At 43.2% G+C, this 20729-nt stretch overlaps 1 protein-coding gene across 6 annotated transcripts in view; it reads left to right on the top strand.

Moving 5' to 3' along the window:
• The window catches only part of LOC144603565 (contactin-1-like), a 421240-nt gene that overhangs the window by 15717 nt on the left and 384794 nt on the right, over nucleotides 1–20729 (top strand). Inside the window, exon 1 of one of the 6 annotated variants that reach the window (XM_078416951.1) lies at nucleotides 7662–7678. The exons of the other annotated variants lie outside the window; for them this stretch is intronic. The gene's annotated coding sequence lies outside the window, so the exon portion shown is untranslated. Of the gene's footprint in view, nucleotides 1–7661; nucleotides 7679–20729 lie in introns of those variants that run through there. 6 annotated transcript variants of the gene reach the window in all.

Genomic DNA, 20729 nt, shown 5'->3' with positions numbered 1-20729 from the left:
TAATTTGGCCCATCAAGTCTACTCTGCCATTAAATCATGGCTGATCTATCCCTCCCTCCGAACCTCATTCTCCTGCCTTTTCCCCATAAACCCTGACACCCGTACTAATCAAGAATCTATATCCATTGTCTTGGCCTCCACAGCCTTCAGTGGCAATGAATTCCACAGATTCACCACGCTCTGACTAAATAAATTCCTCCTCGTCTCCTTCCTAAAGGAACGTTCTTTAATTCTGCTGTGACCTCTGGTCCTAGACTCTCCCAGTAATGGAAACATCCTCTCCAAATCCACTCTATCTAGCTAGGCCTTTCACTATTCGGTAAGTTTCTTTGTCTTCTAATGTCTTTAGAATCTGACAGAGAGGCTGTATCATTGTGGGATCCACCTTTACTTGAACCATTGTGGGCTCCACCTTTCCTTGGTCATTGTTGCTGGCTTTGATTTGTTCTTTTCATTCCTTTTATTCATTTGTCCTTTATACCTTATCATATCTCCAGTTTTCCTCTCCCCTGACTCTCAGTCTGAAGAAGGGTCTCGACCTGAAACGGCACCCATTCCTTTTCTCCAGCGATGCTCTGTGATCCGCTGAGTTACTCCAGCATTTTCTGTCTATCTTTGGTGTAAACCAGCATCTGCAGTTCCTTCCTACACTCAGAGGTTGTTTTTTGTCAGATTGGGAAGAAGAGAGACTGCCCCTCCCCCAACAAAATGGCATTGTACAAGATCGAGGTTGACGGTGATTAACGAAGCAAGTTTAATTGTAGTGATAATAAAACCAAAAACTGCAGTTACTGGAAATCTCAAATAAAGTAGGAAATGCAGAACTCAGCACGTCAGGCAGCATCTGCGGACAGGGAAACAGTTCACATTTCATGTCAAAGATATTGCATTGGCAAGGGTGCAGAGGGGATTTCTCAAGGTGTTGCTCTGAATTTTTTTTTAATCAAATTTTGAGGGTAAAATGTGATCAGCTGGATTATTTTCTTTGCAATAGTTTAAGACAGAGGATCTAGGGAGACAGAGGAACTGAAAGGAGTTTGCATTAGGCGAGAAATAGTATTGGGTAGACTGATGGGACTGAAGGCTGATAAATTCCCAGGGCCTGATGGTCTGCATTCCAGGGTACTCAAAGAGGTGGCTCAAGAAATCGTGGACGCATTGGTAATCATTTTCCAATGTTCAATAGATTCAGGATCAGTTCGTGTGGATTGGAGGGTAGCTAATGTTATCCCACTTTTCAAGAAAGGAGCGAGAGAGAAAATGGGGAATTATAGACCAGTTAGCCTGACATCGTTGGTGGGGAAGATGCTGGAGTCAATTATTAAAGAGGTAATAACGGCGCATTTGGATAGCGGTAAAAGGATTGGTCCACGTCAGCATGGATTTATGAAGGGGAAATCCTGCTTGACTAATCTTCTGGAATTTTTTGAGGTTGTGACAAGTAAAATGGATGAAGGAGAGCAAGTGGATGTAGTGTATCTAGACTTTCAGAAAGCCTTTGATAAGGTCCCACAGGGGAGGTTGGGAAGCAAAATTAGAGCACATAGTATTGGGGGTAGGGTATTGACATGGATAGAGAATTGCTTGGCAGACAGGAAGCAAAGAGTAGGAATGAACGGGTCGTTTTCAGAATGGCAGGCAGTGGAGAGTGGAGTGCTGCAAGGCTCGGTGTTGGGGCCGCAACTATTTACAATATATATTTGTGATTTGGATGATGGAATTAGAAGTAACACTAGCATGTTTGCAGATGACACAAAGCTGGGTGGCAGTGTGAACTGCGAAGAGGATGTTAGGAGGTTGCAGGGTGACTTGGACAGGTTGAGTGAGTGGGCAGATGCATGGCAGATGCCGTATAATGTAGATAAATGTGAGGTTATCCGCTTTGGCGGCAAAAACAAGGAGGCAGATTATTATCTCAATGGTGTCAGATTAGGTAAAGGGGAAGTGCAACGAGACCTTGGTGTCCTTGTACACCAGTCACTGAAAGTAAGCGTGCAGGTACATTGCAGGCAGGCAATGGCATTTATTCACAAAATGCTGGAGTAACTCAGCAGGTCAGGCAGCATCTCGGGAGAGAAGGAATGGGTGACGTTTCGGGTCGAGACCCTTCTTCAGACTGATGTCGGGGGTGGGACAAAGGAAGGATATAAGTGGAGACAGGAAGATAGAGGGAGATCTGGGAAGGAGGAGGGGAAGGGAGGGACAGAGGAGCTGCACCAGCATCTGCAGTTATTTTCTTATAAAGCTAATGGCATGTTGGCCTTCATAACGAGAGGATTTGAGTACCGGAGCAAAGAGGTCCTTCTGCATTTGTATAGGACCCTGATGAGACCACATCTGGAATATTGTGTGCAGCTTTGGTCTCCTATTTTGAGGAAGGACGTCCTTGCTATTGAGGCAGTGCAGCGTAGTTTCACAAGGTTAATCCCTGGGATGAAGGGACTGTCATATGAGGAAAGATTGGAAAGACTGGGCTTGTATTCACTGAAGTTCAGAAGGATGAGAGGGGATCTTATAGAGACATATAAAATTATAAAAGGACTAGACAAGCTAGATGCAGGAAAAATGTTTCCAATGTTGGGGGAGTCCAGAACCAGGGGACATTATCTAAGAATAAAGGGGAGGCCATTTAAAACTGAGATGAGAGAAACTTTATCACCCAGAGAGTTGTGAATTTGTGGAATTCTCTGCCACAGAAGGCAGTGGAGGCCAATTCACTGGATGAATTTAAAAGAGAGTTAGATAGAGCTCTAGGGGCTAGTGGAATCAAGGGATATGGGGAGAAGGCAGACACAGGTTACTGATTGTGGATGATCAGCCATGATCATAATGAATGGCTCGAAGGGCCAAATGGCCTCCTCCTGCACATATTTTCAATGTTTCTATGACATATTTAGACAGGTACATGTATAGGACAGGTTTAGAAGGATAATGGGCCAAATGTTGGCAGGTGGGACTAGTGTAGATTGGACGTTGGTTGGTGTGGGTAAGTTGGGCCTAAGGGCCTGTTTCCATGCTGTATGACTCTGACTTTATGACTATAACTTTATAACAGGTGAACCTGAGGGATGACTTAAAGTGCATAAATCATGTGGCCTAGATTGAGTAAATAGAAGGGCCTGTTTCCTGATGAGTCTAGAGCAGGGGTACACATTTGAAAGTTAAAGGGTCAGAAGAAGATGTACTTCCATCCTGAGGTTGGTGCCACAACTGAACACACTAAATGTGGCCTCACCAACGTCTTATATAACTGTAATATGACCTCCCATCTTCTATATTCCATACTCTGATTGATGAAGGCCTTCTTGATCACACTATCCTCCTGTGATGCCACAAACGACTGGGCATCATTTTTAATGGTGGAACAAAACCACTGGGTGGGGTCAGCAATGGCTGCCTCGCCAACAGTCTGCCTGTCCCTTTCTTCTTCGTTGTTTTTTTTATTGTGTGTTAAATGTATGTTTTTAATGTTCTTTAGCTTGTTTTTATGTGGGGGGGAGGGGGTTGGGGGAAACTTTTTCTAATCTCTTATGTCGACAGAGATGTGATTTTTTAAAACGTATCGTATCTCCATCCACACTGGCCTTTGTTGGAGACCGACTTCGAGAGCTCCACCGATTGAGCTGTGGAACTTTAACATCGTGGAGCTGGCGGTCTCTGGTCAGAGACCGACTTTGGGAACTCCAAGCCGCAGGAACTTCGACCGCCCCAACACGGGAGCTACGACCGCCGGCTGAGGGGGCTTCGATCGCCCCGACGGATGGTTCGGCTACCCCGACCGCGCGAAAAAAATGAGGGAAGAAGATTAGACTTTATTGCCTTCTATCACAGTGAGAAATATGGGGAATCCGCTGTGGTGGATGTTTATGTTAACTTTTATGTACAGATGCTCCCCGGCTTACGATGCTTCGACTTACGACACTTCGACTTTGCGATGGTACAAACAGCAGCAACCCGTAGCAGCGAGCCGCAGCTCGCTTCTGGCCTCGTGATCAGGTGTATTGAATGCATTTCGACACGATATTTTCGGTTTCCGATGGGTTTCTCGGAATGTAACCCCATCGTAAGTTGAGGAGCACCTGTAGTTGTGTGTCTTGTTGCTTTTTTTAGTATGGCTGTATGGTAATTTGCATATCACTGTACCTTAATTGGTACAGGTGACAATAAAAGACCTTTGAAACCTTTGAAACTCTTACATGAGGCTGAATAGAGCATTCCCAATACTAATGACATTATAGGAAATGGGGAGTGTAAGAAAATAACTGCAAATGGGGAGTGTAAGAAAATAACTAACAGAAAATAACTGCATCGAAGGTATTTATTCACAAAATGCTGGAGTAACTCAGCAGGTCAGAAATGGGGTGTATGTATTAGGAATACCTGAAAAGGCTGATATGTTCTCTGTTTCGTGTCTCAGTGGAAAGATGTTACCCATAATGAAGCTGTATTTCCCGTGATACTGCACTTGGATGTTGGCCTAGTGGCTGAGTACTTCTCTTTGTACAAATGGCCGGCTTTCAGTCTCTTGGCCAAGAGTTGAGTCTGCTGTCAAATGGACGCTGCTGCTCTTACACTGTTCATCAATGATTGTTTAATTCCAGACTTTCTAAGTAACAGTGGTGCTGGCTTTTGCCTCAGTTCAGTGCACTTAATGATAAGTAAACTAACCAGAGAAGCAGAACTCCATATGTGGAATTTTCTCTGGTACCAAGTAATCGATGTACTTCTCTATGATTGCTGCAGTTGTCTCCTGCACCATCTGGTGAAGCTGAAACTCTGGATTATTTAAGCTCCTCGTGTTCATGTTTATACTGTTGTATGTCAGAACAGTTGAGGGACAACAGTTTAGCCTGGCTACTTTTCCTGATCATGACATGACCTGTTGGCACAATGGTAGAGTTATTGCCTCACGGTGCTAGGGACCTGGGTTCGATCCTGACTACAGGTGCTGACTGTACGGAGTTTGTAGGTTCTCCCCATGACCTGCCTGGGTTTTCTCTGAGATCTCTGGTTTCCTCCCACACTCCAAAGAACTGTAGGTTTGTAGGTTAATTGGCTTGGTGTAAATGTAAATTGTCCTTGGTTTGTATTGGATAGTGTTAATGTGGGGATCGCTGGCCAACTCAGATTCGGTGGGTCAAAAGGGCCTGTTTCCGCACTGATTTTCTAAACTAAAGTGACTTGCATTGGATGTATATTACGATAAAACATTTGGGGTGAGTTTTATCTTGCTGGACATCTTCCAGGTCATGGTTCTTTCTGTATTACTACTTGATTGGAATTGATATATTTGAGGGCATGAGAAAAGTTAAGTAGTAGGTTGGGATTTCATTTTATAGCAATGTAGACTGTGTTTCAGGTGAAGTGTTAAAACAAACTGCACTCGAGTGTATGTAAGTGTCTCTTAGAAATAATTGTCAAAAATCAGTATTTTCTGGAAATCTAAAATAAAATTAATGGTTAATGTTGGGAATACTCGGCAGGCCTGGCAGCATCTCTGGAGAGAAAATGCCGAATTAATGCTTCTGGTCAAAGTTGACAGGGGAGAGCCGGTGGATGTGGTGTACCTCGACTTTCAGAAAGCCTTCGACAAGGTCCCACATAGGAGATTGATGGGCAAAATTAGAGCACATGGTATTGGAGGGTACTGACATGGATAGAAAGTTGGTTGACAGACAGAAAGCAAACAGTGGGGATAAATGGGTCCCTTTCAGAATGGCAGGCAGTGACTAGTGGGGTACCGCAAGGCTCGGTGTTGGGACCGCAGCTATTTACAATATACATCAATGACTTGGATGAAGGGATTAAAAGTACCATTAGCAAATTTGCTGATGATACAAAGCTAGGTGGCAGTGTGAACCTATGGCAGATGCAGTTTAATGTGGATAAGTGTGAGGTTATCCACTTTGGTGGTAAGAATAGGAAGGCAGATTATTATTTGAATGGTGTCAAGTTAGGAAAAGGGGACGTACAACGTGATCTGGGTGTCTTAGTGCATCAGTCACTGAAAGGAAGCATGCAGGTACAGCAGGCAGTGAAGAAAGCCAATGGAATGTTGGCATTCATAACGAGAGGAGTTGAGTATAGGAGCAAAGAGGTCCTTCTGCAGTTGTACAGGGCCCTAGTGAGACCGCACCTGGAGTACTGTGTGCAGTTTTGGTCTCCAAATTTGAGGAAGGATATTCTTGCTATTGAGGGCGTGCAGCGTAGGTTTACTAGGTTAATTCCCGGAATGGCGGGACTGTCATATGTTGAAAGACTAGAGCGACTAGGTTTGTATACACTGGAATTTAGAAGGATGAGAGGGGATCTTATCGAAACGTATAAGATTATTAAGGGGTTGGACATATTAGAGGCAGGAAACATGTTCCCAATGTTGGGGGAGTCCAGAATCAGGGTCCACAGTTTAAGAATAAGGGGTAGGCCATTTAGAACAGAGATGAGCAAAAACTTTTTTAGTCAGAGAGTTGTGAATCTGTGGAATTCTCTGCCTCAGAGGGCAGTGGAGGCCAATTCTCTGAATACATTCAAGAGAGAGCTAGATAGAGCTCTTAAGGATAGTGGAGTCAGGGGGTATGGGGAGAAGGCAGGAACGGGGTACTGATTGAGAATGATCAGCCATGATCACATTGAATGGCGGTGCTGGCTCGAAGGGCCGAATGGCCTACTCCTGCACCTATTGTCTATTGTCTATTCAAACCTGAAAGTTAACACTGTTACTCTTTCCACTGTTGCTGCCTCCTGCGGAGTGTTTAAATCATTTTCTGTTTTTATTAAACATTCAATGGTGCTCCTCTGAAGAAGACCTGGCCTTTCAGGCTGCAAATAGATGATTCACATTGTAAAGATTACACGTGTTGCCTAACTTCAGCTGCTAAACTTTCAATCAAGTAGTTAATGGGGACCTCTTTGAAAGCAAAGGTGTTATGTAAGGGCTCAAATTCAGCGTAGCCACGTGGGTTTTATTGCAGGGGTGTAAAAAAGGTGTAAAAGCTCCAGCTCGATTATGTTGCCAGGACATCCTGTTTATGGCTAAGGGTATCCTTTGATATGGGCAACTGGCTTTAAGGCTTTGATGGTTAGCCATCCTTTGAAGTGTTAAGAAGAACAACTTGCCATATGGACTGCCCTTTGTTCCCAAGAAAGAAGAGGTCACGATGGACACAACGGACACGGAGGTCCCGAAAGACACAAAGATTTATAGGACATTGTAAAACTTGCCATATAAGGTAGCAACAGGAAATATACTGACACATGTATTTCGGGTATAAATATGTGTAATTGTTAGCATTCGGTGAGAGAGACTACACTAGCTTCCTAAGCGTTTCTAAACGCTTCGGTTTCTAGACTCTCTCCCACCTTGGTGAGTAGAATAAAGAGGTTAAACGAATTCGGTTGTCTGCCTGTTTTTTCTAATAGGCCACAGACTACAACATTTGGCGTAGTCGGCAGGATCTCTTTGGCACCGTCAACCACGAACGACTAAGCGGCATCGGTGGCTGAAACACGTCCGAAGGGGACAGAGTGCACTTCTCGACCGTTGTTCGAGACCCCGGACGTTGATGTTTTTCAGACACTGAAGTCCCTCGTTTGGGGTTGATTTCGTGTTCAACTGAGATTCACAGACGAACCGATAAGGAAAAGGACAAGGATAAGGATAAGGTTCCGGATTTGGAAGGTAAGGGGCGGTCACTCTTGTCATTGTCTTGGTCTGGGTGCAATTAATATTTATTGGTAATATTTATTGGTAGTATTTATTGATAACATATTTTCGGATAATTGGCAATCAGACATATGGGACAGTCTTTGGATAAGCGTGATGGCGGTGCCCCTGGTACAACACATGTGTTATTTATTTATTTGCTTCGTTAATGAAAAGATTGGGAAACGAGGCCTGGCCAGTAGGAGGTACATGGAATGTAGAGACTATCAAAGAGGGGGTGCAGAAGCGCCATCAGGAGTCGAGGGAGCGAAGTTGGAGGGAAAATGAAGGTGTATGATCTAAGACTTGACCGTGCTACCCGAGCTCGAGGTGAATTTTAAACCGGTACCAAAGGGATATATCCCGCACAACAACAAAAGTCAGAATCCGAACCACTGGAGTATATAGCGGCTTTATTAGGTAATCAGGAGTCCAGGGTGACGAGGAACCCTGGACGTGTCCGATCCCCACAGCCCCACAGGCAGAGCCACCGGCTGCGGTGGTGCCAGTCCCGGTTCTACCCTCCCCGTCAGGATATTGGGGATTACCCCCCGATAATGAGACAGCATCAGGGAATATGGATAGGTCCCAGACAAAGGGTTAAGTTGTGCCACGAGTAAGAATCCGCACGATCGGCGCTAGAGATTGAGGATGCTGCCCACCCTCGCCTTTTTCAGTACACCTCATGCTGCCCAGCAGGCTGAATTATTTGCCCTCACGCAGGCCTGCCACCTTTGCGTTGACCAATGTGCTAATATTTACACCGACTCACGATATGCCTTTGGGGTTGCACATGATTTTGGTAACCTGTGGCAGCACAGGGGCTTTTTGACTGCAGCAGGCACTCCTATTAAAAATGTCCTGTTTTTCCGAAATCTACTAGCGAGTTTAACACTCCCGAAAAACCTTGGCTGTCATTAAATGTAATTCGCATACATCTGTCAAGGATCCCATTTCTTTCGGGAATGCATTGGCTGACACATTGGCATGCACAGAGGCTCTGACCCCTACCATTTTAGTTTCTTCAGGCGAACAACAGCAGTTTTCTGCAACTACCGCTATGCCCAGTGTTTCGGAATTCTGCCAGCTTCAGGGGGACGCCCCCGAGGCTGAGAGACACCAGTGGAGCCAGGATGGGTGTTCCCCTTGCGAATCTGACTTGCTTTGGGTTACTGCCTCTGGCAAAGTTTGTGTCCCTAACGCGCTTTTACCTGTTTTGTTGTATTATGTGCACTCTCTCACCTATGCTGGTAAGAGGGGAATGTTGGATGTAATAAATGCTACATGGTATCACCCCAAAATACATTGGGGTTTACAAATTGATTTTATTGAATTGCCACGTGTACATAGTTATAAGTATTGCTTAGTTATTGTTGATGTGTTTAGCTGATGGATTGATTTTGCTATTGATGTTGCTATTTTGCTATTGTTACTCCTGCTATTAGGGGAAGTGCACTCAAGAATTATATGGTATTGTGGTCAATCTGTATTTACTCCATGACATTTATGTAAAGACGATCAGATGATGTGCAGAGGAGACAAAGGCACAATACACTGGAAGGCAGAAGGAATAGGACCCTGCTCAGGATAGTTTAATGGTTTAATAAGACCAGAGCTAAACAATTGAGAGACCAAGCCTATTGGGTTGTACCCTGTGGACATGCTTTGTGCCAGTTTAATTTCCAATGCCTGACAGATGAATTTAGTTTTCCATGTAAGAAGCAGCAGCCGTATCAGGGTCGATCTAGACGAATACATCAGTCGTCCCTACGAGAGGAGATGAGGGGAAGAATAGACTGGGAAAAATTGGAGGTTACATGGAAATTTTGTTTTTGTCTTTCAGTCCAGGTATTTTTAAATTCATGTTACAAGTTGACAAAGCTTTTAATCAGGCGTAGCAACGTCATGGTGAACTATTTTATGGATAACACCTTTCCTTACTCCTATTCCGTGCACGCTTTACTATTGACTTATTTACTGCCTAGTATTGAGAGCGATAACCATTTGCTCGGAGGGTGAGCTGGTGCTTTAGTACACCAGGTCTGCCCGGTTCTTTTTGAATCACTCACAGAGCCCTGGCTCCAATAATTGGTGTACGGATTATGACAACCAATCAGATGACTGTGGATTTCAATGTTTTAATGGGTGGTCCTTGAGAACCTATCTTAATCAAACACAGGAGAATTGGCCCCGGATACAAGTTAATTCTCCTCATGACTCTCCAGAAACACCAATAAATACAACTTGTTTCTGTAGAATGGGATCTAGACCAAATGAAGTTGGTCTGTCTGTGGGATTCAGCACATGCACCCATATCAGTACTGCAGTTCCCCCAAGACCTCTTAATGGGACTTACTTAAAATGTGGGAGCTGAGCATATGTCTGGTTACCAGGACTTTCGCCACGGTATGATCAGGGATCTTATGAGACCTGGACAGGGTGCTGTTATCTAGCTTTTGTGATCCCACCTTTACGAATCATAAATCATCCTCTACAGCATCCAGAGTGGAGCTCTAATTGAGCTGTATCGGAGTTTGAGGGGTTTTGGTGGCTAATATTCCCGAGATGGGGAACCGCTCGGGCGGGAACTGAAATTTGAAACTTAGCTAGTGTCCTGGAACAATTAGCAAATTGTACCGCAGATGGACTGTACGAGACTCAGGAACAAATAGGCCAGTTAACAACTGAAATGATGGCCCCGCGTCTTGTCGCTCTCCAGAATCGTATGGCTCTAGATTTCCTGCTAGCCAAGAGAGGGGGTATCTGTGCTATGATAGGGCAAGAATGTTGTACATTTGTACCAGATGTATCCTCTAATATCACCAATATCGCGGGGCATGTGAAGGAGGTTATAGAAAGAGCATTTAGCGTTTGAGCCCTCTGAGGGGGTGCTGTGAACTGTTTATGTATGTGCTGTTATGTTTGTGTGCCATTGTATGTTTGTTCTTAGTACCTGAACTGATGTACAGCGCTTTGGTCAATGTGGGTTGTTTTTAGATGTGTTATACAAATAAAATTGACTTGACTTGACTAAGAAAATAGGGGCAGATTTAGCCCAAGATCGAATTAATGCTTCAGGATGGGATTGGTTTGGTTTAGGATATTTGTGGGGGCCGATTCTCCATTATGGCAGTATCATTGCGTTAATTGTTGTGATTTTGTTAATCTGTTATTGTTTCGGTCCATGTATATGCCAAATATTTGTCAATCAACCACTTTAAAAGACTGTGATTATAGTATAATCAAAGAGGGGATGTAAGGGCTCAAATTCAGCGTAGCCACGTGGGTTTTATTGCAGGGGTGTAAAAAAGGTGTAAAAGCTCCAGCTCGATTATGTTGCCAGGACATCCTGTTTATGGCTAAGGGTATCCTTTGATATGGGCAACTGGCTTTAAGGCTTTGATGGTTAGCCATCCTTTGAAGTGTTAAGAAGAACAACTTGCCATATGGACTGCCCTTTGTTCCCAAGAAAGAAGAGGTCACGATGGACACAACGGACACGGAGGTCCCGAAAGACACAAAGATTTATAGGACATTGTAAAACTTGCCATATAAGGTAGCAACAGGAAATGTACTGACACATGTATTTCGGGTATAAATATGTGTAATTGTTAGCATTCGGTGAGAGAGACTACACTAGCTTCCTAAGCGTTTCTAAACGCTTCGGTTTCTAGACTCTCTCCCACCTGGGTGAGTAGAATAAAGAGGTTAAACGAATTCGGTTGTCTGCCTGTTTTTTCTAATAGGCCACAGACTACAACAGTTACGTATAATTAAGGTATTACATAAAGACTAAATAAAACTGATTCTAATACAGAAAAAGATTCCACAAGGTGTCAAATCTTCTTGGTAATGACTTTTAAATTCAAATTCAATATTGGAATTAATTAAGAGGTGACAGCATTTGTGAATTATTTGTTGGGAAGATAATGAGCCTAAAAGGCACCATTTTCTTTCTAATCTATGACTTTGATGCCATCATTCAACTGGATTCAGATTGCTCTATCTCATTTTGGATTGATCCAGTGTTGAAATTTCTGATGAAACATTAACTATAATCATTTTAAATTCTTTTGCATTTAATATCCAGAGACTTTATTCTATTTTTGTTTTCCACATAATTCATTACCTTGCAGTAATTTGGCATTTGGAGCTCAGTTCTGTCAGATTTATTCCAAATTTTCCTCTGCATTATTCCTTGAAAAACCCAAGAATTTATTTCGGAAATCAAGTTGGCCTCTAAAGAATTCATCCTGTGGCAACTATCACTGTCATCCGCCAAGGTTTTTGTTGATTGCTATGGAAATAAATATTACTTTCGTCATCTGGGAGAATAACTGTGCAATTTTGTCCCTTGTGGCGCAACCCAAGTCTACACCAATGCAACTCGTTCACTCGCTGAATGTAGTTATATTGCAAGGCAGAGATGTTGATGGATTCAACTCGGTGGCAAAGAGAGCTGCCTGTTTTAATACCAGTAATTCATGGAGTTACTGGTGGGTGATTTCGCTGCTGGGATTGAAATTATTAATTTTAATGTTTTGGGCAAAAGATACAGAGAGCAAGATAAGATTTTGTTAATGCTGAGGCTAAAAGTTGAACCATAATCTATTGGAGCCTTTTGAGAGAGAGTTGAATGGGCATTGGAGCAAATAACTAGCAATGCTATTGGGAATGAGAAAGGAAATTGAACTTGGTGCCTTTACTGGGAGCCTGCATCATCTCTGAGCCTCGTATGTCATCAGCATTACTGAATTTGGCTGAATGGTGAGAGCTTTTGTGTGGAAGTGAGGTGGATGTGTGAACCAGAAGCCAAAATTGAAAATCAGTGGGTGGAACAGCAGGAAAGGAATTGATGGCATTTCGGTTGAGTTGCACAAGACTGGAAAGGGAAGGTAGCTATTAAAAAGAGAAGAGGGGGTGGGATGAGATGGGCAAAGGCGATGGGTGGATCGAGGATGGGTGATGTTTGGGCAGATAGAACCAGGGTGGGATGGGGAGGGGTAGAATTGGGAGATAAAGGCAGGTGGGAGGGGGTAGGATAAAAGGAGGGAGCCAGGTTGGGGAAGGGAAGTGTCGGGAGAAACAGTTTGGAGAGTGTTGAGGCCACCAAGGCCAAAAATGCTGGAATCTGATAATTAAGGAAGGTGAAAAAGGTAACCGTGAGAGGGAGAGATGGACACATGGGAACAAGTAGGTGAAGTGAAGGGTAGTAGGTGGATGGAACCAGGAGGGAGAGAATTGGAGGACTGATATGGAAAAGAGAAGAAAATGCATGACTGGGATGTGGAAGAGGGAGAGTGAAGAGAGAAAAAAACACGAGGTGGTGGAGTGTGTGTATGCGAGCGTGTGTGTGCGTGCGCGCGCAAGTGTGAGAAGGTTACCTGAAATTCGAAAATTCAATATTCAGGGTTGCCCATGTGATCAGAGGGAGAATGTGCAAATTCCATTCAGATGGCATACCAGGTCTGAATCCAACCTGGATAGCAGGGGTTGAGACAGCTAACTGCTAACTGCTGCACAACAATGCTATCCTCCATGGTAATGGTAGTAAAATCCTCAGCCAAAGTGACTTACTCCTGTCTGGTAAGCTACATGATCTGAAATGATACTGACCCAGCATGTCTGTGAAGAGATTATAATGAGACAGATGGGAGGAGGAGGGGCATCCTAATCTCTCATTTCCTGGGCCATCTCGGCACTCTGTATCACTAAGATCCTTTTAACATGTCCTGCAATTTGTCTGCTGCTACCAGAGTAACATTTGACTGTTGGTTTTGTATGATGCAAATCAACTCAGTTTGCAAATTGACCAGGTGAAATTGGCCATATTTCATATGGAGGTAAGCAGCTGCTCAGCATTTTAAATTTAATAAAATATAGGTGTTGCATAATGTGATGGGAATTGTGCAAAATCACTCGCAATTAATTGGAATTGAATAGAGGGCAGTGGTTATGCGACGGCATTTAATGTCATTTATCTGAACATAAATCCTGTTGAAAAAGAACCGCTTTATTTTTTATTGTTGCCATGGCGTTCCACACAGTTCTCAAAGCCTTGCACGCTTCTGTCTGAGTTGCAGAATAAAAATCTGTGGACACTTGCAATGTGAATTTTGCATGTCTTAGATCATTCCTCCTTTCCCTTTTTGCCAACATTAATAATGTAGTCATAGAAAGAGTAAAATGATAAAGATTAGAGCACTTGTGACCCGTATATTATCTCTGCACCAAGACTCTGTTATTACCCTTGCTCTTACCTGTAGGGCTGACTGTGTTACAAAATTCCCACTGGGTGCATGATTCCCCTACAGGTTAACCTTCAGATGCTGGAGGTCTGACGTCCTGCTCTCGGGGTTGTGTTGTTACAAAGGGTTCTGGGTCACTCCAGTCCCATCTGTCCCATCATATTTCATATGGAGGTAATACACTGCAGGATGCCCATTCCACGACAGAGAAAATAGTCTTTTCAACACAAGGAGGTTTCCAGTGTGGTTCAAACATTCTGTCTGAAATGTCTACCATTTGACCGGAGACTGTACTTGCTCATCTCACCTTGCAAAGGCAATCCATTTTCCGCAATGGCTGGTAGTAACAAAGGTGTAGCAATTTCCAAAGAATGGAGTGTATCCTTGTTGGAGTTTAATCAACAGTAGCCAGCACTCGAATACTTTGAATTATAAACAGATTGCTGCTGTTATTTGTTATTTTCAGAATATTTCCATAAATCATGAATATTAGGCACAGAAATAATTTGTGGAAAAAACTTGTTTGTTGGCTCTGGCCTAATGGAGTAATATATATTTTTCATTTTATAGGTTATGGTGATGCATGTATCTGCCTTTTTAAGTAAGAGCTGGGAAATATTATGGTAGTTGAAGTATTGACAGTTGGTTTAATAGTAGGTCTGAATTACCTTGTTGGCATATCCGCCATCCCTCCCCCACCAACCACTTCATTGTCTTTCACCAGTATCTGAACAACTAATGTCTGTGCGGCAGTGCAATTAACTTCACAGTACATTATTCCACTTTGATTCACATGTGATGTAGTTCAACACCTTCTGGTGCCTTGGTTGCAAGTTTAGACTAGCCACTTCAGTATCTACACCTCTCGGGATTCCCTCCATGGCTCACAATGTGTCTGCTTCATTGGAATTTTCCTTGAATGCAAACACACAAGAGGACTGTTCAGACTGACTGCCTTACTCTCTTGAGGTTGCTAATTTTGTTCTCACTGTGGTGGATTAGTGACATCTTTGTACTGCAGCATCTTTGTATTGTGGAATCGTACCCACTCAGGACCAAGAATCATCTTCACTTTATTATGCTTCGGAGTTTCTGCTAATACTGAAATCGTTGTTCTTGGAGTGTTTCAAATGGCTCGTTAACCACATTATCCAGTCTCAATGTCCATTGTTCTTGTATAGCTTTGGGCTCCTGAGCAATTGGGGTTCTTTCCCCAGGAGATCATTGCTTTCAGCACTGAGGGACTCCTTTACCGCTTTAACCCTTTGGCATTTTAAATGCATTTCTTACACCAGTTTGCATCTTGTCTGAGATTATATTAGCAGTGGCAAAGAATCACAACTGTTAGAGCTGCTGTCCCTCAGAGGCAGAGACCCAGGTTTGATCTTGACCTCGGGTGCTGTCTGTGTGGAGTTTGCACATTCACCCTGTGACCACGTGGGCTTCCTCTGATTGCTCCAGTTTTCTCCCACACTCCAAAGACGTGCATGTTTGTGAATTAATTGCCTTCTTTAAATTGCCCTGAGTGTGTAGGGAGTGGATGAGAATGTGGGATAACATAAAACTAGCGTGAACAGGTGATCGGCATGGACTCAGTGGGCTGAAGGGCCTGTGTCCATGCTGTACCTTTAAACTCTGAACATATACAACTTTTCCAATTTTCCCGGTTACCACTTTTAGCAACATGCTCTCTGGCTCTCCTCAGGAGTACTCTGACCAAATGATCTCCATCTGAAACTACATCTGTATTCTAAATCATCATTGAACGGGTGCCTCAGGGTTTCAACCTTCACTTGCAGTTTTGATTTGGTTCATTAACATTTGTCTTTGTTCCTAAAAACATTTTCTGGATCACCTCCAGCCGATCATCGTAAGCAACCGTTTATAACCAGTGCAATCTGGTAGATAACAGAAAACTTGGCTGTGAGAATGCAAACCTATCGCCTTGTCAATTCAGCACTGATCAAGAATACAGAATAGGAAGAGTGTATATCTTAGATATTCTATGGCTGTGGCAGATTTGAGAGGGAAGAAGCCCAAGGGAAGAATCCAAAGCATCTTTAAATTGAATTTGTGTCAGTAAGTGAGCATTGGGGTGATGGATAAAAAGGATCTTGTCTGAGCTTGGCTATGGATTACAGAGGCATGCTGACCTTGGGTTCTGAAAAAGTCAAGTGGAAAAATGGTGAAAGTGATGCTTTCTACCATCTGTGTGCACATTTACATAACCCAAAATGTTGAAGTGCCACGCAACATTGGGTGAAAATGGGGCCATCTTGTTGAAATTGTGATACTATAAACTCATCATGTAGTAGAAACCAGGAACTGCAGATGCTAGTTTATATAAATGGGCAAATTTTGGAGTAACTCAGCACGTCAAGCAGCATTTCTGGAGAACATGGATAGGTGACGTTTCAGATCCCAACCGGAAACATCACCTATCTACGTTTACCAGAGATGCTGCTTGACCCGCTGAGTTACTGCAGCACTTTGTGTCCATTTAGCTTCTCATCAGTGACCCTAACTTGATTCATCCCACTTTCTCTATAATGTAAGAATAAAATGTGATGACAAATATGATGACAGTTCCCAAGATACTGAGCAATTACAGTTCAATTTTATTATGTGCGGTTTGATCTTAAATCTTGCCATGTTCTAAAACATTTATTTTGGAAAACAATCCATGATTCACTACATATTGATTTATTTCTCCTTGATCTATTGTATTACTTCCAGTCTGCGATATCTGAATTCTTTAATTATCATTGCGTTGTTTCTGAAACCTTGCTTGCTTGATCCTGATATATTACTGCAGTGAGATTTCATTGCTTGTTCATTTGACTCCCGGCGCCTGTTTATTTTTGTCAGGATCGAATCCTTTCCATCAATATAACTTTTCAACATTGCTATCACTTCTTTATTAATTTTTCACTCCTTTCTGAAACTTGGACTGTTTAGTTCCTAAATCCTTCCTGGTTGCAAGGGCGGCGCGTCCAGACGCAGCGGCTTTGCGCTCCCCATCCGATGCAATCCGGAGCAGCCCAGCACCGAACGTGGCTGCGAGAAAACACTGTTACAATTTGTTTCGTTGGGTTGCTGTTTAAATTAACTAAATTATTGCATCATCTGGGAGGCGCATTCCCAATCTCGTTATACCCCTGTACAATGACAATAAAGATATATTGTATTGTATTGTATATTCCGTTAAGCTCTATTTATTTGAGGAATCTAACCCTCTTCTATCTCGATCTTTCCCCGTTGTGTTGTTATTAATGCTCACACATTAGTGGCGTGCACCTGGGAGCCACTTAGTTGAACACACTCAGTGTTGCATGCACAAATGCACAAACATACATGAGTGGGCTCATGGACGGATGCAGGTTTGATCAAGTTGCAATAATCACATACTAATTTGACGACAGGGCTGGCCTTTTGTCTTGTGTAAACTCTCCTGAGTAGCTTTGTGCTTCTTAGCGGCAATCTGAGCAACTAGTGGGCGACATGTCTGGAGAACATGGATGAGTTATTTGGGCCAAATGGTGGCAAAGAGATGGAGTTGCTGTCTTGCAACTCTAGAGACCCGGGTTTGATCCTGAAAAATGGTTGCTGCCTGTACGGACTTTGTACGTTCTCCCCGCGACCTGTGTGCGATATATCTGGGTGCTCCGGTTTCTTTAAACACGCCAAAGACATATAAGAATGGTAAGAATTATAAATTGTCCCCAGTGCATAGAATAGTGCTAGTGTATGGGGATCGCTAGTTGGCATGGACTCGCTGGGCCAAAGGGCCTGTTTCTGTGCTGTATCTTTAAACTAAAGTGTGCTAGGTTCCTGTTGGCCCCTCCTAGAACTAAAGACCAGTGGCTGTGTCCTGAACTGAATCCGCTGAATCCCTCACTCAGATCCTTTTTGACTAGAGGGACCACTCAGGAGGTCATTCACACACTATCATGAGAAATAGTTACATCCTCTAAACCACCCTTGCTGTTCTTGTTGGCGTTGTGCAGAAAGCCTGCAGCACACCTGGTGGCCAGATTTGCGGGGATGGGTTGCAGCTCGATAAAACTTGCAGAGATGGTGCCTCTGTTGTAGATTCCAAGAGCCCTAATTCCCGTTCCCATTCCCGTTGCTTACCATTTTAACACCCTGTCCCATTCCCTCTCTGACCCTTCTGCTCTTGCCCACCTCTATTGCCAGAATGAGGCCAGATGCACCTCGTATTTCACTTGGGAAGCCTACAACCCAATGGTATCAACATTGATTTCTCCGATTTCAAGTGATAACCCTCTAACTCCACCCTTCGCTGGAGTTACCTATTTCACCTATTTTCACCTATTTTCTCCCACAATCTTCCATCACCCCAGCCATTCTCATCCCAGAGCCCATATTTCCCTTTTATCCCCCTTCTAATCCATTCACTGTACTTATCCATATCCTTCCCTCTTTACATTTTACTCCTCATTATCTGACTCCCCTTTTCATCTCTAGCCTTTGGCAAGTGGGTGGAATAAGTGACAATCGTGATACCCTCTTGCATGTATCCACCTATCACTAGCCAGGCTTTGACCCACCCCACGTTTCTTTTTCAGCCGCCTCCTCCACATCTCCTCTGAGGAAGTCAAAACATTATCTGTCCGTTTCCTCCACAGATGCTGCCTGACCCTCTAAGTTGAGCATTTTATTTATTGCTCCTCAAGGCAGCATATTGAATTTCTACTACAGGTTCAAATAGTGTTCAAGGTCTTACTTTGGCTGTATTAGTGTCGTGGGAGGATTGATGGGCCCAGTGTCCCCAGACAGTGCTACTACTATGAAAATAAAGCTGTTTGGGGAAGCCTAATTCCTGTTAGAAGGTAGACACAAAATGCTGGAATATATCAGTGGATCAGGCAGAATCGCATCTCTGGAGCAAAGGAATAGGTGACATTTTGAGTCAGAACCCTTCTTCAGACAAAGATAGAGAAGGCCAGAAAAAAACAGGGCTGGCAACAATGGTTAGCAGGTGACCTTTGGTTTAAGGGCTGCACCTTGCACTCTAAATCAGCAGGTCACAAGTTCAACAGGTGAAGGCTGCCGTTTCAGGGGTGAGCAGAAAGTGATTCATTAGCTGTATTAAATCTTTACTACTCATGGATAGATCTAACCAACCAACCCGTGTTACGTTGATTTAAGTCGATGTAAGTATTTACGAGGCTGACTTCAATGAGCACGCATTTCAGATTAAGCGCACGACTTTTTCAATCCCCAAGAGACGTTTATCAACTTCTGTTCTGTCTCACTTTTTATTTAACACTGCAAAGGAGCTTTAAATTTCAGAATGATTCCAGGTGATGTGTTAGTTGCCGTGGCAATTAGTGGTACACAGAAAGCACCGTGGATGCTTGACTGACTTGTGTCTCAGAGATTGTGTGATTGGAACTGCTTGGTTTATTTATTCATAGCTTCCCTTGATAAAATGGTTTAATGAATGCAGTGGGCTTCTGCATAATCTGAGTGCCTGACCTGTTTGGAAGGTTCAGTTCATAATGGTTTCAGTGCAAATTGGAAATAAAAATCCCTGGGAAACTGATGCAGTTTTTAAAGGACACATTTATTGCTTCAGAGATTTAGATTGCATCTACATTTACATTGGACCTTCCCTTAGATGAAATGGGTTGGCTTTTATCTCTGGAAGTATTTTTCTTTTGGCATGACCAATTCCATTAGGCATCTGCAAATGTAAATATTTGGTAGTGGATTGATGATGAGAAACTTGTATTTATATAGAACCTTTCACAGCCAATAAAGTGCTTTTTGAAGTAGTTGGCAATGCAATGTAGGAAAATGGATAGAAAATTAACTATTGCAGTGTTTCATACAATTCTAAGTGATAATAATCAGATGAGCTGAGATGGTGATGTTGGTTTGGAGATGAATATTGGCCAGGACATGGGGAGCACTCATCTGTCTCTCCAAGTAGTGATACTTGAATAGGTGAACCAGCTGGGCTTGTTCTTGTGAACTTTACCATCACAAAGCAAATCTCCAAACAACTTTATTCAGGGGCCTGTGGGTACAGCAAAAGCAATGGGGCCAGAATATTTTCTGGTTGCATTACAGAAGAACTGCATTCCCAAACTAGGTGAACCTTCAGCCAATGCAATTATAACATTTTGCATGCATCTGACAATGTGGAAACTTGCCCTGTTGACAAAGAGCAGAACAAATCCAATCTCACCGTTTACTGGTAGAAGGTTCAATCTCCTCCATCAATAAAGGGATGGAAACTGATTTTGAGGGGGCTCTCAAGTAATGTTTAGTCACCAATGACCTGCTCATCAATGGATAGCTTGAGTTTCACCAGGACCACTAGCTCCAGACCTCAACACAGTCTTGGTCCAAATTTGGACCAAAGCATTTTCCAGCAGTGAGAGTTTAGAGTGAAGCCTTGTAAATTTGAAATTGCTTCATTGATTTCCGTCATGCTTCTTAAGAGGAGTGCTGTTGTTCAATCCCAGTGCAAATACTTCATTGCAGGAGCAACCTGCAGCAATTGTCCTAGGTCTAACCATCTTCAATTTTTGTCAATGAACCTCCAACATAAGGTTGGAAGATCATTGCTGATCAGTGAACAATGCTCAACTCCATTCGCAACCACTCAGCGAATGAAGCAGCCCATTGCTGCTTACAGCAAAACCTAGACAACATGAAGCAATTGGAAAGCGGCAAGTAAAATTTGTGTCAGAGAAGTCCCAGGCAATGATATTCAACAAGAGAGAATCTAGCTATCTACTTGTGAT

This window comes from Rhinoraja longicauda, chromosome 20 (assembly GCF_053455715.1).
Source record: "Rhinoraja longicauda isolate Sanriku21f chromosome 20, sRhiLon1.1, whole genome shotgun sequence".
Lineage (NCBI taxonomy): Eukaryota > Metazoa > Chordata > Chondrichthyes > Rajiformes > Arhynchobatidae > Rhinoraja > Rhinoraja longicauda.
The sequence above is the reverse complement of the archived record's forward strand: the minus strand, read 5'-3'. Positions and strand labels throughout refer to the sequence as shown.